The sequence below is a fragment of the Ictalurus punctatus genome, chromosome 27 (assembly GCF_001660625.3).
Source record: "Ictalurus punctatus breed USDA103 chromosome 27, Coco_2.0, whole genome shotgun sequence".
In the NCBI taxonomy this organism is placed as follows: Eukaryota; Metazoa; Chordata; class Actinopteri; order Siluriformes; family Ictaluridae; genus Ictalurus; species Ictalurus punctatus.
The window spans coordinates 2,719,429-2,744,747 of NC_030442.2; the positions used below are offsets into that span (position 1 = coordinate 2,719,429).

Consider the following 25,319-nt stretch of genomic DNA (forward strand, 5'->3'; position numbering starts at 1 on the left):
GTACGGTTATTATTAATTTATTTATTTTTCCATCCCTTTCCAACCTTAATCAGAATCCGGACTCTCAGCTGAAATGGAAGATGCCAGAAGCTAAACAAGCTCGGCTCTCCGCCAGGCGATGGACGAACGCCAGACGCGTCATCAATATTTAATTATATATAGATTTGTTTATTTATTATGCTGCCTCGCAGACAACTGCAGATCTCGCCAAGGTTCTCCGGTTTGAGATGCGTCCATGTCCGTATTTTTTCTCCATAATTTTCGTTTCTGGTTTGATTTGTTTTGTTTTTTTTTCTACTTGGGTCAGCATTGCTCGCTTCAGCACCCAGCAATTAAAAAGGCATAAGTCGACGAGGTTGCTGCGCTGAGGTTTTGCTGCGTACGTTATTAAGCGTGTTCATGCAGAGTTCAGGGACTCCTCAGAGTCGCATCGGCAAAAAGGTCCGCTGTGGTTTCGTTGTGTTTCCGTCCGCGACTGTTATGTAACACTTTTTTTTTTTTTTTTTTTTTTTTTTTTTTTTTTTTTTTAAAACAATTTACGTTACCGCAACAATCCGACGTCATCAAAAGAGGGCCGGCCAATCGCGAAGGTCCTTGTCTAAGTGTGCGTTCAGGTCCTTCTGGGAAGTCCTTATTTACGAGTTAGGAAGTCGGAATTACGACGTCGACGTGTCTTCTCTTAATTAACTACGCGGTTCCACCGTGTTTTCTTCCAGAGTGTCCCCACTCGTAATTATGGACTTTATGGTGGCGTTCATGCGCGTTCGACTCGTAAATACGACTTTTCCGACGTACCGTTATTCCACACTGTTACCGTACTAAATGGTATGTTATAGGTTAGCGTAACCTGTAGGTTCCACATCAGAAAAGTAGAGTTTTTTTTTTTTTCTTAACGATGTTTTAAACGTTGATCTCGGTGTCCAGTTGCGTTGAACTCGTTGCAAGTTAATACACCAGTTGCTGTCGGGCGTTCGTACTAACTTGGTGTCGTTTCTGCCTCGTTGCTTTGTGGGGGGTTTTTTAATTAACAAATCACTTAACAAACTGAGCGATTGACACGACTCTAATTTCACTACATGGTCACATGTCAGTTCCGCGGTTTTCAGCCGAAATCATAGCGCGTTGCTGACGGGAGCTGGTTCGCCGCTTCAACACGCTAACCCTGATGGTTTTTCCTTTATTCGGCAGCACGCCGAGTGTTCGTGGCGCAAACCGTTTAGGTGTTTATTTGGATTCCTGTGTGCCGTAAAAGACTTTTAGGAGCTTTCGGGGTGGCAGTTTGAACAATCAGGCTGGATAAAAGCCCAGCATGTGAACATGAGAGGAGGAGGGGAGAGAAAAGAAAAATGTGGAGTGCATTGAAAGAGGGGAAATTTATGTGGCGTGTAAAGGTTAGCCGAAGCCTGAACTCTCTGAGGTTCTGTGGTGTGTACTGAGACACACACACACACGCACGCACGTACGCACGCACGCACGCTTACAAAGAAGCAGGAGATTCCAACCTGAAGAGGACTACATGAAGGGAGGGGTGTTTTTAAAAAACCAGGTCGATTCTTATCGAATGCGCTGACCTCGGATCAGTTCTGTGCTTTAACTCGGTTCAGGTTCGCAGCCAAACTCTGATCCCGGATCAGTTTGCACTGACGAGCTCGTTTCCTGGCCCTGTACTCCGCAGCTGTGACTTTGGTCTTTTTGTTCGTGTTCTTGGCCCTTTTGGTGGCCAGTGAATAAAAACGAGAGAGAGAGAGAGAGAGAGAGAGAGAGGATGAAAGAACAGAGAAGAAAAGAAGAGACGAAGTGGGACAAGTTGGGGGAGGCGAAGGTTTAAAGTGAACGAGTGAGCGAGATGGAGAGACTGCTAGAGCGCGCCTGAGTCATCACACACTTCAAAACATGCTGTGGCACCATTTGTTCATCCGAATCACTTCTAACATACAACCCCGTCTTCACACTTTACGCCACGCCCCGTTACCTTAAGTCATAAGTAATTGATTCCGCATCAGCATGCATCTACGACTCCATTTTGTAGCTCCTATTTTCTAATTTATCTATTTATTTATTTTATACTCATTATAATCATGGCATTGAGTCATACGCCGTCCGAGACACCGAACAACTCCAAATTTACTCGTGTGGTGATTTATTCATGCAGCTTGCACAACATTTTATTAGCTTTTTATTTTTTGACATCACCGCTAAACATGTGTTCTTTAAGATTCATATTGTGGGAATCACTGAAATGATTCACGAGTCATGATTCGGGGTTCGCTCAGTGTTTTGGCTGGGAGTGAAATTGTTTGTGCAGGTGAATGTGGCAGGTGCAGGAGGCATGAAAGGTGTGTGTTGCTATAGGGATGAGCAGGTGTGTGTGTGTGTGTGTGTGTGTGAGACAGACAATTAGCATTGAGTTCGGTTACTTTGTTCTAGCCCAGCATTCAAACCTACTACACTGTGTGTGTGTGTGTGTGTGTGTGTGTGTGTGTGTGTGTGTGTGTGTGTTGGCAAGCCGTCCTCCCCAGAGTGCATGTTTTTTCAGAGATTAATAGTGTTGCTATGTAAGGATTGGGCAACAGTGTTAAACGAAACCAAATGTTTTTGGGACGTGGCCCGAACCCCTCAGCGGACTCTTCAATGGAGTTCGGACCGCATCCCAAAAACATTTGGCTTTGTTTAACGCTCACTTGCCGTTGCCCAATCCTCTACCCCGTACAAAGCAAACGAGCCGGACCGCAGGTCAGCATAGGGCGGAGCTTATGTTACACCCAATCAGCCGTTCGCAAACTCTGTCGTGTGACATCATCAGGCTCGTCTTTGCAGAAAATGGCACCATACGTGGATTTACAAGGGAGGTGGGTGGGGGTGCAAACTTTTGCACTCAGTTGTAGGTAATAACTAGGAGAGAGAGAGAGAGAGAGAGAATATTTTTGGCTTTGAGGGTTCCAGGATAACAATGAATATTCCATTTCCCCTACTGCTCAGCTCAGGAACTCTGACATGACTTCATCTCACCACAATACACACACACACACACACACACACACACACACACACACTCTTTCTCTCAGGCTATTCCTCGGTCTTCCTCCGCTAATATTGACCTTCACATACCAAATGTGTGGCTTCATAGCCTTATGTTTCCAGGACTCTCAATCAAACACACACACACTGCAGCTGCAGGACTGTCGCTGATTGAAAAAACAAAAGTCACCGGTTAACGAGAAACATCTACTTCCTTTTGATTACAGAAACGAGAACCAGGTGCCTTCATGCACACGTTGGGTTTTTTTTGGGGGGGGGGGGTTTATATGCAGTTTTTGATTTTTAAAATTCCACATCCATCAAAATCAATTGAGGGAAAACAAAGATGAAAGTGGAGCTGATTAAAGCCGTTCACTGTTGAGGGGGGTTGTCCTTGGGGGGTTTAGGTTGGTTTATACCGCAGCGTTGCTGAATTCTCGAATCTGATTGGCCAGAAGGTGTTGATGAGATTTCTGTACTGTGTTTGCTGTATAAACTGTATATAAAAGCTAGCTTTCGATCTGCATGGGGTTGCGTTAGCATTGGAGTTAGTCATATTGATGTGAAGTTTGGGAAAGATGACAGAAGGTTGTGGCTAAAGAACGAAACACCGCATGAAGGAATGATGGGTTTGCTCGAGTGACAGATTGATTGAGACCGAGTGAGACATCGACTGGGATCGGACTCTAAGCCAGACTGCAAGTGTTTTAGCAAGTATGTTGCCTGTGAAGTGTGTGTGTGTGTGTGTGTGTGTGTGTGTGTGTGCGCGCTGAAAGAAATAACACACACTTGACAATCTGGCCTGCACATGGTGAACAGGAAGAAGAAAGCAACAAAAGCGAGAGTGTGTGTGTGTGTGTGTGTGTGTGTGTGTACTCGCTGAGGGCGTCTAATCTCATCACAGTGGTAGCTCATCAGGATATTAAGATATATGGTACACAGTTTAGCTGACTCTAGCTAGGTTCGTGTTCACGCTCGGGCTCCGCCCCCAAACGCTGGAATCGATGTTTTGTTTGGGAACATGTCTGAGAAATGTTGAAAACATCCACAACACTGGAAGGTATAGAATTTGTCAATCACTTTGACAACTTTTTATAGAATTTGTTTGATTGAATTTTAACTAGGTGTTTACGAGTGTTTATATGTTGTTGTATTTGTGTACACTCGTAAGTCCGATGTTTGTTTATTACCCAAAAAGGACCCAAGTCACCAAACTAAATATAACGTACACAAAATGACTTAACATTAAATCACTTTAAAAACAAAACAAAACACAACAACAAAAAAAAACACGTGTGTGTGTGTGTGTGTGTGTGTGTGTGTGTATATAAATAAATAAATGAGGAGGGTCAGGGGGCGTGTCCTGACTCCCATTATTTTAATCTTATTGCTTCACTTTTAATTTTAAACTTTTTTTTCCGCACCGCCTGTTCAACAGACTTTACTTCAACAATTCCCTTACGTCACACATCTGCGAATCGCTAACCTTGATGAAACCGAAGGACGCACAGCCATTTTGTTGCACTAAAAATACGTTTCGATTAGAAATCTAGAACACTGTAAAATTAAGGTTGCTTGTGAACTTATTCCAAAGTTTGGGATATTCCTAAACCGTGCAGACGATAGCTGTTGCAGTGAGTTTTAGTTTAGCGGACTCTTCGGTGTCGAACCTGGGGGCTGTGTCTCGTTTCTGGGCTATTTCATCAGGTTTCTGTCACGAACTCTGCAGGAAAAGAGATGAAAAGTGACAAGAGAGATGGATTGGGGGGAAAAAAGAACAGAAAGTATGAGAGAAAGATGTGTGAAATGGAGTGAGACAGAGTTATTATTTGAAGAGACATGGTGTATGGGCATGTTGGCTGTTGTGATGTCATTTCCTGTCCAGCTGGAGGAAAAATATACAAACAGCGCCAAGGATGATGGGGGAAAAGCAAACATTTTCCCAGCATGCATTTGGACGTTTCTCGTAGGAGTGTCACCAAAAAACACACAAATCCCAGCTCAGGATTAGCGCATTGTCTCTGAGTCTGAACTTTGTTTAACCTGTTTTTTTTTTTGTCTGTTTGTTTTTTAAGAAAAAATTATTTGCTCTTCAGTTTTAAGCCATGTAAAGACATCATGTCGTCATTCTCAAAGAGGCCAAATTTTTTTTTGCTGTTGACCCAATGCTGAACTTGTGTGTTTACGTCCCAAACCACAGCCCTGACGCATGCTCACTGAGTGCGTTTTGAGTGTTCAGACACTGATGGGGTTAAATATTAGAATCGTCTCCTCACAGCTGTGCTCGTATTTCAGCCAAGAAGCCCACCCTCTCTCTCTCTCTCTCTCTCTCTCTCTCTCTCTCTCTCTCTCTCTCTCTCTCTCTCTGTGTCTGTCTCTCTCTTTTCCTGGAACTCTGAGCCATGAATCATTGAAAGGACTTCCAGTGACCTAAAGTGTCCCGCCCTTAATGCATGCTGAAAAGAACTAATCCCCATTTCATCAATGTATTCAATAGTAATCTTAGCTTCCCCTCAGGAGTAGCTAGCAAGCACTAGCAGTAATAATTATTCTCTCAGAAATCCTGTCAGGTTAGAACATGCTAGCTAGCTAACGATCACTAGCAACAATAATTATGAAGATTTATTAATACGACCTTAAAATCCTTTCAGAAATCCTGTCAGGTTAGCTCATGCTAGCTGGCACTAATAGCAAAAATTTAAAACATAAAATTCTCTCAAATCCTGTCAGATTAGCTCATGCTAACTATTCTATCACTAGTAACAGTAATTATGAAGATTTATTAATATGACCTTAAAATCCTGTCAGAAATCCTGTCAGGTTAGCTCATGCTAACTATTCTATCACTAGTAACAGTAATTATGAAGATTTATTAATATGACCTTAAAATCCTGTCAGAAATCCTGTCAGGTTAGCTCATGCTAACTATTCTATCACTAGTAACAATAATTATGAAGATTTATTAATGACTTTTAAAATCCTGTCAGGTTAGCTCATGCTAGCTAGCTAGCTAGCTAGGTAGCACTAGTAGTAATAATCCTGAATATTTATCTTTCAGAAATGAAATCCTGATCGGTTAACTAGCCAGAACTAGTAGTAATAATTATGAACACTTATTAATATCTCTTTAAAATCTTCTCTGAAATCCCATTATTAGCAAGCTAGCACTGCTAGTAGTAGTTATGAACGTTTATTAATATGAATATAATATTCTCTCTGACATCCTGCCAAGTTAGCTACCCTCATATTAGCTAGCTAGCTACGACTAGCAGTGATAATTATGAACATTTCACATTCAGGATGATGGACACAAAACCCCCTGAGACATCTTGTCAGGTTAGCTAACTAACTACCACTAGTGGTGGTGATGATGAAGAGTATTTATTAATATTAATGTAATATCCTCTCAGAAATCCTGTTAGCTTGTCTTAGCTAGCACGAGAAGTAATACTTTCTAAACAGTCCTGTTAGGTTAGCTCATCTTTGCTAGCGAGTTCTGATAATTATGGGCATTTATTAATATGACTTTAAAATCATCTCAGAAATCCTGTCAGGTCAGTTCTTGTTAGCTAGCCAGCTAAAAATTATATTATTAACAAGATTGATAACTAGCTATTTTGATAACTGTCCAATTTAATAGCTGATGACTTTGAAATCTAGCTAGCCTGCTAGCCATCTTAATAGTTAGCAAGCCTATCTAGCAAGAACCCAGAATCCCAAAAACATTGTACAATTTTAGCCATATCTGGTCGAGAGAGTATTTAATGTAACGCTCGCTTGACTGTTTAACACGAAACTTTTTTGCTGCGGTGCTTGCTAGTTTGATACCTAGCATGTTTGAAGACTACAATGCTAACTAGCTTGCAGAATGAAGTAACTAAGTTGTGTCAATTGTCTAACACATCAAAACGAATCAGAACTGAATCTGGTGGCAGTAAATCCCATGCTATGCTAAGCTAACCTGTCTGGGGTTCAAAGCAGTGTGCCGTGTTAGCGCTATGCTAAACCAGTCTTCCTAGTTTTGGCAGGTTAAAGCCAGAATCATGGAAATTATTAACATTCCATTGCAACATGTGGCGTACCATTTATTCTCACACACCTGCACACACACAGATGACAAGAAATAGAGAGACATGGACAGTGGGAATTAGTCATGGGTGAAGAGAGAGAAATGTGTGAGAGAGAACGATAATAACGGAAAGAGTAAAAGAATGGATGAAGGAAAGGGAAAATGAGAAACGGTGAAAGAGAGAGAGGGGCTAAAAGAAGAGTAACAAAAATGAGAGAAAGAGATTGATGGATAGAATGAGATGGTCTCGACGTCACCATTGTGTCTAAGCGGAACAAAAGATCCGTTGGCGTTGAAAGGAAAGATTTAGGCCTAGAGATGGATAGCAGAAGAGAGATATCCAAGCTCGGTGCAGGAGATGGGCGAGAGGAAAAAATGAGTGCGGGAGGAAGAGATTACTTCGTTTCAGAGCAAAAGAATGAAGCTCAGGTGTTTCCAAATTGAATTCATGTGCTTCAAAATTACATCATAATGTGCTTTTTTTTCAATATTTCTCTCATGGTCTGTTTACTTGAGTCCTCGCGTTCCTTACAAAATGCTCCTTCGTCTGTTTTCTCTCGCCACCAAGATAGTTATGTCGCGAAAGTTAAGAGCACGCAACCTCAGCAGCAGGAACACAGCTATAGTGATTTTCTTTGCCTATTAGCTATCAAGCTAGCTAACAGTTACCCTAATTAGCTGTTCGACCAAACATGAGTAAAATTTACCTGGTGAAAATTCCAGCTTGCTTGGAACATTGACCCTGCGAGTTCTTTCTGAGAAAGCTAAAATGGAGGAGCTTACCGATGAATAGCATTTAAATTGCACTTACAATTCACTATTTTCTAAAAGTTGCTTGTTCACACTTGCAAAAGTAGCCTAGCTAGCTAGATATCGTTAGCTGTTGACTAACATTGTTTTAAATATGTGTTACTCCAAATATTGGCTTGCTTGCTAACTGGGTTTCTTCTGAATATCGCTAACTACCTACGTTCCTTCTGAATATCTTGCTTGCTAGCTATGTTCCTCTCTAAATATCATCTTGCTGGCTACATTCCCTCAGAAAATTTGTTTGCTAACTACAATCCGCCAGAATATCTTGCTTGCTAAGTCTGTTCCCTCAGAATACCTTGCTTGCTAACAATGCTTCCTCCAAATATCTTTCTTACTAAATTAAATTCTCTCACATTATCTTGCTTGCTAACTACATTCTGTCATGATATCTTTCTTGCTAACTATATTGCCTTTGAATATCTTGTTTGCTAGCTATATTCCCTCATGATATCTTTCTTGCTAAATACATTTCCGTCAGAATATGTCATGTGCTAAATACGTTCCCTCTGAAAATGGCTTGGTAGCTACCATAATGACTCGTCTACGGTAAGACTAGTCGGCCACATAAAGCCCAGTTTGTACCTATCATCCCTCAGGTCTCCAAAAGCTACATCTAAAAATGACCTCATTTGAGCTGATGAATTGGGAGTGGGAATTGGCGGCGCATCGAGGGTGCTTTTTAAGGGAACGCGCTTTCTCATTTTCTCCCAAAAATGCACTTCTGCAACGTAGCCACAGTGGAAGTGGCTATGTTTCAGCCATAAATCCTCAAAGATCCATGTTTACTGAGGGGAAAATGTGGAAAGCCGAGAGTCCATGTGGTGATTCTCATCTTGAACCGAGAGAGTTTTGATGAACTGATGTTTAAAACAGAGCGAGGGCACGAGAACAATTGCTGCTCTCAGAATGATGCAAACTCAAGGCAAGAGATGGATGGAAAGAAGGACAGAGGGAGCTTGGACAGAGGACAAATGAGCAATGAGATCCCGGATCAGCCGTGTTTAAACGTGTGTTGCAGGAAATTTGTTCCGGCATACTGCATAAAACTTCAAAGAATCCTTACATCCTCCCCTTGTTCTCTCACGCCCACCGTTTCGTCTTTCAATACTCCCTTGCTCTCGGGAAGGGGAAAAAATGTCCTGAGGTTCCAGAGTTGCGCGACAGAAAAGCACTCTCCCTTTGTGAATTTGGATCCTGGCGATGCCACAGCTATCCATGACCAGTAGTCTGAGAGAGTGTAATTTGTTGTGGTCTCTGGGTGGGAGGGATGATGTTAGTCTCTCACTTAACAATCGGAGTAACGCTAACCGGTCGCACGCATCCGTAAGGGTGGTTAGTGCTCTCCTTCAAGTGTTCAGCTGCCCCTGAACAAATATGGTGGCTGGCTTCACGTATCTCGGAAGAACAACGTGCTAACCTTGACCCTCTCTGGTTGGTAGCTGCCACTAGCTAGTGGGAGGGAATTGGCAAAAATGACCGAACTGGAAGAAATTGGGGTGCCCCCCCCCCCCCCCCCCCCCCCCCCCCAAAAAAAAAAAAAAAAAAAAGGTACTGAACTGTATCTTGTGCTGTCGCTGTAGTGGTACCCTCAAGGTGACGACCTTTGTACATTTATTGCGTATCATTTACCTATTGTACCTTTTAATTACTTTTTAAAGTAAACTTTTAAGATGCACAACAGGTGAAAGATGCACGATATCTTGTCCTCTCGATCTTGAATCTTGGGGTGTGTGTGTCGGTGAGCATGGTGGAATGTGTGCAACAGTGATGAATATCTGTTACACAGCTGAGAAACACATCACCTCTTTCCTCTGAAACGGTTTTCTCCTTTCTTTCTTTCTTTTTTTTTTTTCTTGTGTGTCTTTAATCTTTCTGACTGAAAGCACATGCCTCTTTGCCATCCCACAATGCACTGAAAATGAAAACGCCTCAAGGCCTTGTGTCTCTCCTCTTTATCTCTCTTACTTATGTGACACTTTTCTGGCCACAAGCTTCAGAATCTTAACGTTTGTAGTCATCCTTTCGTATCTACGCCCACCTGTTTCTGATGGGGAAACAACATATCCTACCTTATATATGAGATATTTCTTTTTTTTTTCAATGTACTTTTTCGGTACTGAGTTTAGCTGCTACGCATTTGTCCTCTTATCGCTTTAATTCAGAATGCTCAGAAGAGTTGATGTTGGAAACGACGACAATCTACGTTTTCTCTTAACAAATGTTGTACAACACTTGAATACAAATGTACCGTGTGCATGTAGCTGGCTAAGCACATTTGTGAGCATTGGTGTTTATTCAGAACTGTAGGTGCAGGTGGATCTAATACACACTCGCAGCCACACAAAGCAAACCCTTTTGTTTGTTATTCCTGGAACGTATTGGCTTTGTACGGTAACGCGGGCTTTTGTTTCCTGCAAAAATGTTACTATGAAGGATGTTGCATCATGTGTTTGTTTGTGTGAGGAAAAGAAGTCTCTTCCTGAGCGACGTCCACCTATTTATAACTCCCTCGTTCTGTACACTTCACTGCTCCCTCACTCCACATGGGTGTGGAAGGAAACAGCTGGGAGGAGTGTGTGTGTGTGTGTGTGTGAGAGAGAGAGTGCTATAGACTAGAAACTAGTAGTAGTCTTGGTTAATTGAAATTGAGGAACATAATCCTTAATTCTTGATTAATTCAAATGAAAATTAAATGATTAATTATTTAGAAATAGTTCTGGGTTGTTTTTTTTTGTTGTTTTTGTTTTGTCCCAAGAAAAATTAAGGCGTCAAAGTTTTCATTAGGTCCAGAATAAAGATCTTGAACTCACATTAAAATAACATTTTATTTAAAAAGTTTATGTATATAAATAACAATATAATATCATTTTTTATAAAGAAAAGAATTGAATATGAAGATTAATACTGAATTAAAATTCAAGAAATATAAAGTAAATGAATTAAATTCAAATCTAAACAGATGAAGATTCATAATTAAATTTGTTTTAAGTTCTCACATAAGTAAAATACAGAAATATGAAGATCTCGTGTGTGTGTGTGTGTGTGTGTGTGTGTGTGTGTGTGTGTGTGTGTGTGTGTCCACTGGGGACAGTCCTGGTGTATGGCCCTGCGTCCCCACATCCTGTTGAAAAGTGCTGCTCTGTTCATCTCTCTCTCTCTCTCTCTCTCTCTCTCTTTCACTCTCTCACACACACACACACCATTGGCCGGATCTCTAATCTCTCTGACTCGATAAGAGACCTTCAAATCTCATCTGCAGGGTTCCGGATGTTTCCGGGCAGCCCGGAGAGAAAGACAAGCGCATGAGAATAAGTGTGTGTGTAAGAAATGGGGGGCTGAGAGTGAAAGTCTGAAACTGTGAGAGAGAGAAAGACCGAGTGAATGAGAGCACCACAGGAAGTCAGAACGAGCTCGAGAGGTCACTTCCTGTGTGCAGAGCATTTAAACTTTCACTGCAAAAGGCCACGGCTTTTAGACACTAATTTATTCTTTGGATATCAGCGTGTAGGATTAGTATTACTGTTTATGAATGAATAGTTACTATTGCTCTATATAGTGTGTGAAATACTCGTGATTTTAGTACATTAACTTGCAAAGTTACTATTCTTCCTGCTACAGGTCTTATTCTCCTTTCAGTATTCAGTACTACTAAACTTATTACTGCCACTTTTAATATTCAGTACTTCTAAACTTATTACTGCTACTTTTAATATTCAGTACTTCTGAACTTATTACAGCTACTTAGCACTACCATTCCACTTTTAATATTCAGTACTTCTGAACTTATTACAGCTACTTAGTACTACCATTCCACTTTTAATATTCAGTACTTCTGAACTTATTACTGCTACTTTTAATATTCAGTACTTCTAAACTTATTACAGCTACTTAGTACTACCATTCCACTTTTAATATTCAGTACTTCTGAACTTATTACAGCTACTTAGTACTACCATTCCACTTTTAATATTCAGTACTTCTGAACTTATTACAGCTACTTAGTACTACCATTCCACTTTTAATATTCAGTACTTCTAAACTTATTACAGCTACTTAGTACTACCATTCCACTTTTAATATTCAGTACTTCTGAACTTATTACAGCTACTTAGTACTACCATTCCACTTTTAATATTCAGTACTTCTAAACTTATTACTGCTACTTTTAATATTCAGTACTTCTGAACTTATTACAGCTACATGGTACTACCATTCCACTTTTAATATTCAGTACTTCTGAACTTATTACAGCTACTTAGCACTACCATTCCACTTTTAATATTCAGTACTTCTGAACTTATTACTGCTACTTTTTAATATTCAGTACTTCTGAACTTATCACTGCTACTTAGTACTACCATTCCACTTTTAATATTCAGTACTTCTGAACTTATTACTGCTACTTTTAATATTCAGTACTTCTGAACTTATCACTGCTACTTAGTACTACTTTGCTCAGTACACACTTTGCTGCTTTGAGACAATGTCTATAGTAAACAGCGCTATACAAATACTCACTACTATTCCACTTTTAATGTTCAGTACTTCTAAAATTATTACTACTACTTAGTATGAAAAGCTACCGTAATATGGGTCTCACCTGTTAACTATTGCTCTCTAGTATTACTTTCAGTACATTAGATTAGTATTGCTATTTAGTCTGTAAGACTGCTGTGAGCATTTAGTATGTAAGAATGCTACTACTACTTTTTTGGCAGAGTAAAGTAACGATGACTCTCATGTGAAATACTAATACTTTTTTACTACGGCTAGCCTGCACTATTCCGCCTGTTCTTATTCTATTCTATATTCTTTTAGTGTTCAGTATTTAAACGTATTGCTAATCTTTAACATGTAAAACTCCTGTAATGCAGGTAAGTTTACTGTTAGTCGATAGATTTACTGTATAGTATATAAGATTAGTAAGATTATGCTGAGAATTTATTATGCAAGAGTGCTGCCACCTTTTTGGCTGTAAGATTAGTATACCTTTTTTTTTTTGTATGAATACTAATTAGTACTATTAACCTGCAAGGTCACTATTCTTACTGCTACTGCTCCTATTCAACTTTTAGTATTCAGTATGTTAAAATTATTACTACTACTACTTAGTATGTAAAGTTACTATAATGTAGGTGGGATTACTAGCACATAGTTGGTAGTATGACTTTTTAGTACATAAGCTAGTTAGTAAGATTACTATGAGCGTGTGTGTGTGTGTGGGACTGAGCATGTTGTAATGTGCCGTAGCATGCAGACTGCAATTGATATGCACATGTGGAGTGATTTCCCGTTTCTCGGACGATATCTTCTCATTCTTTGAATCTTTAATAAACAGAACAAAACAAAACAAAAAAAAGCCTAAAGAGGCCAGATGGATTAAACAAATAATACACTGCTGAACAGCGTCAAGACCACAGAGCAGAGACATAACCAGCGGCGGCCGTCAATCGCAGAACAACAGAGTGGTTGAAATCATACGGAAGCTATTAAACAATCGTTAGTTGATTCAACCTCCCGAAGAGATTCGAGTTAAAAAGGCTTGAGACGGTGCCAAGCTGCGACCTTTTCAAAGCTCGGCGCTCTTTCAAGCTTCTTGGCGCAAGAAAGGAGGGAAACTTTAGACAGGACTGAGATTAAAGGGAAGGGACGGGGTGAAGGAGAGAGGAAACGGGCAACATGCAGGTTTAAAAAAAAATTATTTAAAAAAATGGATTTTTCTATATTCCTCTACATGCTAAGGAGATGGGGGTCGTGGTGACCTTTAACCCCCGTCCCACAAGCGCCGAGGTTTCTGCAAAAGCGAGTTGCGAAAGTCTGTGTAAACACAGGAAGTGTGTGGATGAAGTAATACTGTAGCAGCGCTTTTTCACACACAGATACACTCGGAGTGACCCGTCTTCCGAAAACACACTTATCGCTAGTTTCCAAGGAGATGGTTCCAAACACCTGCACATATGTTTCCCCTTTACTGCAAGTCATTTCCACACACACACACACACACACACACACACACACACACACACACACACACACACTAGGGATATGTGAATTCAGCATCTGTAGTGAATCTCCGGCGTTACGAATAAACGCACGAGGTGCAGGATGTCCTGAACGAACGACGCGTCTGTCCGTTTCGAATTAAAACTCTGCCCGGTAAGAACGAGATCGGAATCCAGAAGGCCGTGGACTGGGTCGGTACGGGCCGTTATCCCGTCCTCATGCGGACAAGCTGAACTCGTTAACACCTTGCAAATACAGACGCCGCCCTTTAAGCCACCCGCAACAGGATACAGGGGTCGAAGTTTAATGTTTTCCAATTCAAACAGGAACAGGCTCTTGAACTCGACCCCGGGCCTCGAGGTTGAGAGACACGAGCCGGGTTTTTACGACACAGACAGGCCGTTTAAAGTCTGTTCGGGTCGGCTGGAAATCGCGAGCCTGTGGACGAACTCCCGCAGGAGTAGCTCGCGGACAAATCCGCTCAGCAAAATGTACGCGAACGTTTCGCTCTAAATTGTACATTCCGTGTGTTTGAGTGGACTTTTTAAGGCCCTTGGAACAAGAGGATCGTTTCTAAGGGCCTGAAATTGCGGTAAAGGTTTCAAGATCCGAAGGAATTTCGGACAAGCTAGTTGCCGTGGATTATTTCCTGCGACTTACATGAAGATATAAGGAGACGTCCGTACAGGAACTCGCACTAATACTCCGGTATTAAAGCAACTTGTGTGAAGAGAGGTGTGTTCCGTGACCGCAGGTGTTCTTTACTGTTTGCCGGTAAACAAAAGCACACGCTGTAGATGTTCAGTAAGAACCAGTACGTTTTTGTTTTCTCTCACCCTGAACAGGAAAGATGACCCGATTAACAGGAAATCTCACCCACTGTCTTATTGTTTTTTGTTTTGTTTTGTTTTTTTCCCTCCTTCTCCATTTAAAAAATGTGAGTCAGTCCGTTCACTGGAGTGAAGTCGTACTGGCAGATTTTTATTTTTATTTTTTTTATTGTGTCGAAACAAAAACCTTTCACCTTATGGGTTTCGAAGTGAGTAACTACTTCGTACATGACTAGCTACTACATTTTTTTTTCTTAAATACGAGCGGATGATATGAGGGGAAAATAGATGTTAATGTTTAAATTAACGTCATTTGTATGTATTCAGAGGCGGGAAAAAAAATTCAAAGACGAAGGTTTATCGCGTAATACAACCGCGTAGAAACATTTCTCCCGGACGTTTTGGCTGAACTATGCTCGTCACTTTATGTAGGGAAAGGGGCGTGTCAATATCGGGAAGTATTGTTGAGTAGCATGGCGAGCGCTAGAATTCTTACCGCGATTTTTCCAGCTAGCTACTTCGGTCGCCTATGTTTATTAAGTAACGTTTTAATTATTTATTTTTTAAAAATAAATTGTGAACATAAGGTTGTCGTTTCGAAGCAGCGGTTTACACAAGTCGTATTTTGTCTTTTAAACGTTTGTCATCTTCGAACAATGAATATTCGAATTTTACTCCTACTCCAAGTCGTTGAAATGCAAAGCCAGTTTTAAAGGTGTTTTGAGTAACAGTGAAGTTGTTAAACGTTAAATATTATATAAACAATACTCTGTGAACGATACCAGTGGAGAATCGGCAGTAATCAAAATATTGATGATTTCAGGGCCAGAAAAACGAATCAAAGCTTGAACCGAAGAAACTGAACAAATCCAATGCAAGGGCGATATCACAAATCGCAGTTTCTGAAAGGTATCTTTTGAAATGATTGAATTATTTCAGGGCCAGAAATATTTGTACGGATTACACACTGCACCTTTAAATGCCAGGCGTTCGGTATGCTTCCTGAATGCTCTGATTGTTATCCGTAGCCCAGTGATGCTCTATTCCGCAGCAGAGAGTTTAGCTGAGGACAGATGTGTGTGTGTGTGTGTGTGTGTGTGTGTGTGTGTGTTCAGCACTTCTGATTCAGGACTCGTCGCAGTTAAAAAGGCTTTTTTTTGGCAGGGGGTTTGGCTCCGGCATCAACACGAGCCTCCAAACACCGACAAAACCGCGACCACAAAACCAGCGTACAGTCTGTCAGCAGCTTCGGCTCTGCAGTTCCTCACTTGGGGTTTTAAATCAGTGTCAGAGTTGCGGTGGTTTAATTTGCGAGTTGTTGTGGAGAATTTCCTCGTTATATCTGAGATTATTTCTTAAACCTTTTTCCTTGACGTTGACTAATTTGAAGCTTGAAACTGTCCTGTTCTGTGAGTCGGGTATTATCCGTGTGCATTTGACACCACGGACATAAAACTTCTCAAACCAACCAAGTGTGGGCAGGGCTTAGGGCTAGTAAATGAAACGGCGGTTCAATAAAAGTTTAATTATCATGGACAGGATTCATATTGTGTGTGTGTGTGTGTGTGAGTGAGAGACAGAGACACACACCTTTTCCACATTAGCTCATGTAATATCCAGGTTCATGTTCCCTCTGACGTTTGTGTGTGTGTGTGTGTGTGTGTGTGTGTGTAAAAGATCAATTCGTTGGACAGTGTATGTATTGTTCAGATTGAGGAACTGCTGAGGCAGTCCAGGTTAAACATTTACCTTTTATTTGAACAAAATCCCCGATTACAAGCCGCTCGACACCTCGGAGCGGACCGGAAAATGAAACGTACACGTTTCGTCCTAACGCTCGTCCTAACACGTTGTTCCTTCTATAGTAACGGCTCGTTCACAGGAACGTGTACGATCAAATATATATATATGACCTAAGGCTAACAACGGTGAAATATGAGTAAGATCTCCATTGCTCTGTAACGTTACGTTCAGGTCGGATGGAGTTTCCGAATAATCTCGGGAGAGAGCGAGACGTTTTTAGTAATAAGTGACGACATGTTTCGCGAATGTTCCACAACGTTAAATGGCGCTATACGCGATTTTTAAAAAAAGCATTACGTGTCGTTCGTTAACAAATGAAATCATTGGCAATTTGATGTGCAGGAAGAGGAGTTAAGCACTCCAGGACATGCGGTTTTAGGAAAATAATCAACTTCAGGGTGGATTATGATGTTATTTCTATATCCCTTACTTACTCATCGGCTATCGTGGCGTACCAAGATAAATAAATAAATAAACAGACAGAAAGACAGCAGAGGATGGGATGAGGAGTGTTTACAGACAGCAGTGTTGGTCATGAGCTAGTCAGAGCGAGAGAGAAAGAGAGCGAGCGAGAGAGTAACACTCCATTGTCCCACTTTTCCAGCTGAGTCATTGACACGCCCTGATCCTTTATATATATACGTGTGTGTGTGTGTGTGTGTGTGTTCTCCGTCTATCTGTTTATCTCTCTGTCTATCTATCTGTCTGTTTGTCTACAGTATCTAGGTTATAGATAAGTAACTTACGCTTTAATCGTCAAATGGAACCATTTTCTGTGCTAGGCAACAGTACAATACAGATTCTAGCTAGAACACTAAATAAAACTATCTAAAGCCTAGTTCACGTGGGGTGAGGTCATCGTGAGGAAGGGAAACCCGTGAAACCTATGGCAGCATGGCGATCTGCCGACGTTGAAAGTCGCGGAGCGTGAGCTAGCCTTAACGCCGAGGCTAAAGGTTTAACCAGCTAGCACATAGCTGTAGCTGTCGAGGGTTTTAACCAGAAAATAAAAACGATATAGTGATGGGGATAGTACAACCGAGACCGAAGTGTCCTGGATATCAACGTTTACCTCAGATGTGGTGTTAAATTGCTAAGAAAATGTTCAGTACGCCTAAAATTACACTCTAATTACACTTGGCATCATTTTCTGCTAGATTAGAACTTGGGTTTGGTTGTTTATTGTTGTTGAGTTTTTTTACACTTCAGTGAAGTCGTCAGTACCAGAAGACTTTGCTGTACATTTGAATGTCAGGTTTGGGATTTTAGCCAATGTCTATGCTGTCTTGTCAGTGTGGACTAGCCTGGCAAGAGTTGTTGCTGGTTTAGCTACATAGCCAGCTGTTAGGTTAATCGTCGTTGTTAGCTTGCTAGCTTTACTTCGTGTAATAAAATATTGAATAAAATAAGGTGATTCTGTGAGCATCGCTGCAGTGGCTAAACATTGCCTACATTGTTAGCATGTTCAATATTTCAAAACTCAACTTTTGGCAACATAAGACAGGACTTTTTTTTTTTTTCTACTACCAGTCCATCCGGTACCAAAAGCTCAATTTGTATAGTTATTGGATCATTCCCTTTGGATATTTTTTGGATAGTTCTATTTGGATAGTTATTGTATTTATTGGATAGTTATTGGATAGTTACATTTAGATAGTTCCATTTGTATAGTTATTGGATAGTTCCATTTGGATAGTTCCATTTGTATAGTTATTGGATAGTTCCATTTGTATAGTTATTGGATAGTTCCATTTGGATAGTTCCATTTGGACAGTTATTGTATTTATTGGATAGTTATTGGATAGTCCCATTTAGATAGTTGCATTTGGATAGTTTTTGGATAGTTCCATTTGGGTAGTTATTGTATTTATTGGATAGTTATTAGATAGTTCCATTTGGATAGTTATTGTATAGTGTAAAGTTATTTGATAGTTCCATTTGGATAGTTATTACATAGTTCCATTTGGATAGTTATTGTATTTATTGGATAGTTCCATTTGGATAGTTCCATTTGGATAGTTATTGTATTTATTGGATAGTTATTGGATAGTTCCATTTGTATAGTCTCTGAATAGTTATTGTATTTATTGCATAGTTATTGGATAGTTCCATTTAGATAGTTCCATTTGTATAGTTATTGTATTTATTGGATAGTTCCATTTGGATAATTCCATTTGGATAGTTACTGTATTTATTGGATAGTTCCATTTGGATAGCTATTGGATAGTTATTAATGCCTGCACCAACTGGAACTGTGTTCAGTGTTGATTTGTTTGTCTGTCATTATTCAATATGCAACATCACCTACACAGATTGCAAATTGTCGTTATTCTATGGTGCTATGAAGAGATGTAGGCGCAAATATAATAAACAAAGTTAATCCAAGGACTACTACTTTTATTCCTCTTACAACGCCGCAATTAGCCAACCATTACAATTTTTAAGTATTAATGAATGACACATTATATTTGTTTATCCATTTATAGTTACATTTAACATTTTTTCTCTCTTGTTAACAAGCCAAAACTATTCAGCGTATCATGTTACCGAGAAACTCCTCTGTCTTGTCTGGGGAAAAACTTACTGACTGTTACAAAATTCTGAGACTCCTTACTTAAATGTGTACGCAGAAAGCTTTACCATATCCGTTGTTGCATGTTTTTCGGTGTAAGTTGTTGCTATAGAAACGTATCAGAACAAGTGTATTAATATAAACCTGTAATTAACTATAGTCAGGACTGCTGTTAGAGAAAATGAATCAACACCTTCTGACCAATCAGTGTCGAGAATTCACCAGCACTTTGGGATAAAAGTACTGAGACTCATGTGTCAGCGCTTTAATGAAGTCCAGCTGGAGTGTGTGTGTGGTAGATTTACTGTAGTAGATGTAGTGTGATTGCAACACACAAATAGAGGCTTACAAATTAAACACACACAAAGTAGTAAACACTGACCTTTAATTCCACTTGTGTGTTGCGCGCGCACACACACACACACACACACACACACACACACACACACAAAGCAGTGACCTTTAATTTCCTCGCTCTGAGACAGCTGGGCTGTCCCGCGTGCAGACTCGCGCTCTGATTGGTCAGCGCGTGGCCGCGCTCAAAGGAAATGGGTCGGGTTAGCAGGTCACGTGCTGCCTTTAGCTCCTCTCGCAGCGCAAAGGGTTTTCACTCGCGCGTAGTGCGCGCACGCAGGCGAGGCCATACAAACGTGTACACACGCACCGGCAGAGAACTCGCGCGCAGCCCGTGCGGGAGTGAACCCTGCCGGCGCGTTGCAGTCTGGGAAAGAAGGACATGCCTGCTTAGTGCGTTTTTTTGTTTGTTTTTCTTTCTTTTTTTTTTAAGCGAGATATTGAGACGGGGAAAACACACACACACAGGTGGGTCATTTAATGTTTTCCTTTACCGGAGCTCGCGCACGCCTTTTCGCAATGCATGAACAGCTCACACGCGCGCGCTTTCCTCTTGATCGTGTGTTTGCTTTGCTTTATTGTGCACGTGCATGCGTGTGTTGTTAGGTTACATTTTTTCCCCCGCGTGCAGATATAGGAGGCCCATTGTGAATCCTTGGATTGTTCTTTCCCGGTATTGTTGGGTGGGTGTGGAACCGCAACTCAACCTCTACCCCGCTTTGCTATTTATAGGGGTTTTTATTTAAAGAAAGAGAGAAACGGCCTCTCTGCTAGATGGGCGGGACGCACGCGGGCTCCGCAGGAGGGGCGACCATAGCGTCGAGCACGCCGTGCACGTGATGTATTTGTTTACTCGCGTGCATGTTCCCGCTTTACGTGACTGAGTCTCACGTCGCCTGTGTTTCCGTCAGTAAACTGTACTCGCCGGTGAAAATGCATATTAAAACTGGGGGTAAACATTAGACGAGGTTCATCTGTAACACCTGGACTGAGCCTCGTGCTGGGCGGAAGTGGGGAGAATTTAAAGAGCTCCTCAAATGAGAGCTTCAGTCTTCATGTTCCAGACACTAACACTGTAGTATATTTACAAAACAGTTGTGGAGGTGGTGGGTTTTTTTTTTCTTTTTTTTTTTCTTTTCTTTTTTTTTATATAGTTTTTGATGACTCCTACTTGTACTAATCTGACGATCGTCCAATCAAACGCTTTCTAGAATGTACAAGTCCCGCCCCCTAGCTCTACTCCAGTAGCTTTTAAAAAAAAAAAAAAGGTAAACATGGGTCGTTTGGTGCGGGTTTTCTCTTTGCACGTCTTTCCACACCCTTTCCACGAACTCCGGCCCTCTAGTTGGAAGAGGGCGGAGTTTGTGCAGGTCGGCATCGCATGATTTTTCAGAAGACGGTTGTGCAAACTTGCGGGTTGTTCGGGGTCGTAACGTCGCTACCGCACGCTGACCGAGAACGCAATTTCGTGTCGGGACTTCTCCAACGGTGAGAGTCAGCAATATTGTTATATCACGTAGCATGATATTTAAAAGTGGTTATAAGCTCGACGCTGGAGCTAGACTTCGCTGCGGTACGTACGGAATAACTCCTGAAATCACACGGCATCTCGTCTCCTAGGTGTAGGATATCATCCTGGTTGAAGTCCGGAGTTGCGAGGGGGGGGGGTTAGGACTTGCTGAACTCTTCACCGTTCTCCATATTTAGCTAGCTAACTAAATGGTTGGGTTGGATCTTGAATACTATTGGCTGTTGTGTAAATCAGTCAAGACCGTCAACACGTGGGAGGCTTTTGTTGTTCATCAGTTCTTTTGTTGTTCTTATCACATGGTACCTGCAGTCGAGTTTGTCAGTTCAGTCGGGGTCACGTGTCACGTTTTATACGAGTGTAAAGTCCATTTCGCGGAAAGGTGTGGCGTCTACACATCACGTATACGGCGCACGCTTTCTAGCGCGGAGTATTTTAGTATACACAACACTATATAACATGCGGATTTCTGTATCGGATTATTCTACAAATGCAACTTCTGTGGTAACCTGTGCGCTGAAGTATAGACTTAAAAACGGCGTAAAACGTCTCTGATTTCATGCTCACCGATAAACGTGAACCCGTTGGATGCGGCGCGTCTTCGGTCTGGGGTGAAAGCGCGTCCGGGAAGCTCCGGTCGAATAAATATTTTCGGTTAAAATTCTGTTCCGAAAAAAATGTCGGTTTCGATTACTTTAAAGCGTTTCGAAAGGTTATCCGACTGGAACACTGTCAAAATCCCGTCTGTGTCTCGGCTTACTGGCGACATTGAGATGTCTGACCTGGGATTGCTGGATAGCTAGCTAATTGCGTGCTACTTGTGAATGACGCAGTTGACGAGCTAGCCAGCTAACATCGAACAGTGATCATGAGTTTACAGTGTATTTACTTTCTCAAACCAGGAAGCGGTATGGTTAACTTTATAGACGTAACCAGCTAACCTGTGTGTGTGTGTTTATTGCTCTGACGTAAATAAAAATGCTCGTTTAAAGTAGCTACATACTATTATGATCACCGTTGACCGTTTGAGCGGCCACGTTGTCACGCCGTCGTGTGCTAGGCTCGAGCTCGGAGTTGAGGAGACGTCGAAATAGGAATTTCCGAGTTGAGGAGGCGATTTCTTTGGTTTTTCTATTTAAAAAAAAAAACTGTTTAAATCGCCGGCGTTGCGAGTTTTATCTGTGAAGCTGAGCCAGAGCAGTTACTCGAAGCAGGTGATTGTGAAGTAGCAAAGAATGTTCGCTAACAGACGACGGTATCTTGTTACGTACTTGTTCGCGTAGCAGAGTTACCCGTACTAGTCGGCGGTAACCAGGTAACTTCTGACTATGTTGATTTTGATCTGAAGTAAAAATAATAAATAAAATTTAAACCTTTTTTTTTTTAAGTTAAAAAAAATTGTCGGAAATCGTGCGTTTCAGTTGTGAAGCTGGCCGGCTGATTACGGTTCGCCAAAGCCGTTACTCGTAGCAGTCGCTTGTGAAGTAGCAAAGAACGTCGGGTAACAGATGCTTAATAAAAACAACGGTATCTTGTTTGTAGTTGTTAGCGTAGCCAAGTTTACGTAGAGCTGTGCTGCTGTTTTTTTTATTTTGGAAGATTCCGGTAGTCTACTCAAATTCAGCTCCATATATATGTGTGTGTGTGTGTGTGTGTGTATGTGTGTGTATATATGTGTATGTGTGTGTATATGTATATATATGTATATATACGTTCCACATCTCGCATTATTACATAACCCGTCCATGTTGTGCAGATTCCGCTGTGGGTTTTAGCACTTAGCGGCACTGTGTGTGTGTGTGGGCGTAGGTGTGAGATCATCGTTGTCAGATTTAATGTGGTGTTTGTACAGTTTGCGGAGGTCTGGTGTGTAGTGAGCGCTCGGATTCGGCTCGTTGGTTCTTTATCGACAGAATGAAATGCGGAATTGTGTGTGTGTGTGTGTGTGTGTGTGTGTGAGAGGGAGAGAGAGACTGGAAGTTTGATTGTAATGATGGTAAAATAGCGAATGCAAATGGAATTGTACTTCAGTGTGTGTGTGTGTGTGTGTGTGTGTGTGTGAGATGGAGACGGTGAGTGGATGACCGGGTGAATCCTCTCCCTGGGTAGCCCTGACCATACAATGGTGCATTGATTGAACCGGATGCAGTGTGTGTAGGTGTGGGTCTTGTGACTGCGCCATCATACTGCCATCGTATTCCCCCTCTGTGTGTGTGTGTGTGTGTGTGTGTGTGTGTGTGTGTGTGTGTGTGTGCGCGCGCAATGACTGATCCCCTGCATTTGTTTCCCACAAGCCAGCACAGTAACAGCCTGTGTCATGCAGCCTGAGGGGGGGTGTGTGTGTGTGTGTGTGTGTGTGTGTGAGTGTGAGAGAGAGAGAGAATAATGGACTGTATCTGGAGACTTTGCAGCTGTTGTAAATCCCATAGTCTCTTTATTTCTCTCTCTCACACACACACTTTTTCTCTCTCGGCCCGGTCGCCTGGCACGGTCAACACGTCTCGCGTTATCTCACAGCCTCGTCTCACGAGCATCACGGCATCGTCACGCGCACGCTCAAATCCAGTTCGCCTAAATAAACAAAACCTGAGAGCGTTGGATTGCGTTTTCGCTCGCCTGTGCAAGTCCTTATAAGTCGGTTGTTGCTATAGAAACGATCGCGTGTGATGTTTTGTTATTAGCTGATTCGCAGGAGGAAACCGGTGACTGATATTTTACATGAAGAAGTGAAACTACCCTCTGTTTTTTTGCAGCTCGCGTGTCCGTGAGCGTCGTCGGCGCATGCCGGTTGTCACGCGTCACCATGACAACGAGATGCACTCGGCCGGCCCCGCCCCCGCTCTGCCGGGTCAGTGGGTGAGCTGCGTGCAGGGATTTAACACGGGGATTTGTTTAATCAGCTTTATGCTCTAGCAGATGCTTCGACGTAACGTTTAGCGCTTTCTAATCAGCCCGAGGCTTGACGATATGCTGGGAACATCACATCACGATACTTCTTTATTGCGTGATGCTTGTGCATCACGATACGCAGAGAAACTGTATTGTGTTATACAAATTTTTTTTTTTTTTTTTTTTTTTTTAATGCTGTATTGTTTCCTTAGTAAAACACATGCACCACTAATGTCATTTTATAAATTCTGAACCGAAACATGATGCGTAGTGTATCGTTACCTTCCGGCCTAGTAGATTATTATTATTATTAACGAGGAGGCGGAGCTTGTGTTTTCTGTTCACCGGTACCGATGAGCAATCAGTCAAATAGTTTTTAAAATTGATATCGAATGAAAAAATGACACTCAAAGTAAAATATTGTCGAACTTTATTACAAAAATAAGCAGTACTGACGGTACCTTGAAAACTGTACTGTTTTTTTTTTTTTTATACATGGATTAATGATCTAAATATTAATATATTAGCTATTAATCAGTGTTAAGGTAAATAAAAAATGTACATCCAAACCGAACCTAAAAGTAACGCTCCAAACAAAAACAGAGACGTCCAAAATAATTTTTTTTTAAAATAACGCTTCAAAATACTGGACACAATTGGTCAGCGATAGTTTTTATTTCGCCTCTAGAGGGCACTCTCGTGTGTAACAGGGGGAAACTGTGGGTGTGGATTATTGTTGATAAGCACTCGTTACAGAAATGGTTTATGGGTGCAGATTAATCACCCAAAGCGAAATCGAGCGCTAGTCTCATGGTGCTTAAAGGACGATGTAACTGGTAAATGGTCTGCACTTATATAGAGATTTTATCCAAAGCGCTTTACACTGTGTTTCATTCACACATTCATACACACACACACACACACACACACACTCTCACACCAGCGGTAGCAGAGCTGCAGTGTAGTGAACGTTGCGTAACATTTCCTGCAATACAACATCGGTACACAACCCTTATTACAGAAACAGATCCAGAGAAATAAGAGCAATTGTAAAAATATAGACGAATCATCATTGCGCTCTCTCTCTCTCTCTCTGCCCTGATCTCTCTCTCTCTCTCCCTCTCTCTCTCTCTCTCTCTCTCTCCGCCCTGATCTCTCTCTCTCTCTCTCTCTCTCTCTCTCTCTCTCTCTCTCTCTCTCTCTCTCTCTCCCCGCCCTGATCTTTCTCTCTCTCTGCCCTGATCTCTCTCTCTCTCTCCACCCTGATCTGTCGGTCTCTCTCTCTCTGCAATGATCTGTCTCTCTCTCTCTCCACCCTGATCTGTCTCTCTCTCCGCCCTGATCGCTGTCTCTTTCTGCCCTGATCTGTCTCTCTCTCTCTCCACCCTGATCTGCCTGTCTGTCCGTCTCTCTCTCTCTCTCTCTCTCTCTCCCCGCCCT

General features: G+C 41.6%; 1 protein-coding gene across 6 annotated transcripts in view; it reads left to right on the top strand.

Annotated features, from left to right (window-relative positions):
- Nucleotides 1-25,319, top strand: part of add3a (adducin 3 (gamma) a) — a 71,634-nt gene that overhangs the window by 28,253 nt on the left and 18,062 nt on the right. Inside the window, exon 1 of one of the 6 annotated variants that reach the window (XM_053676584.1) lies at nucleotides 12,752-12,774. The exons of 2 other annotated variants lie outside the window; for them this stretch is intronic. The gene's annotated coding sequence lies outside the window, so the exon portion shown is untranslated. Of the gene's footprint in view, nucleotides 1-12,751; nucleotides 12,775-14,003; nucleotides 14,718-19,579; nucleotides 19,931-23,531; nucleotides 23,839-25,319 lie in introns of those variants that run through there. 3 more of the 6 variants (XM_053676582.1, XM_017458909.3, XM_053676583.1) reach the window with 3 other exon arrangements.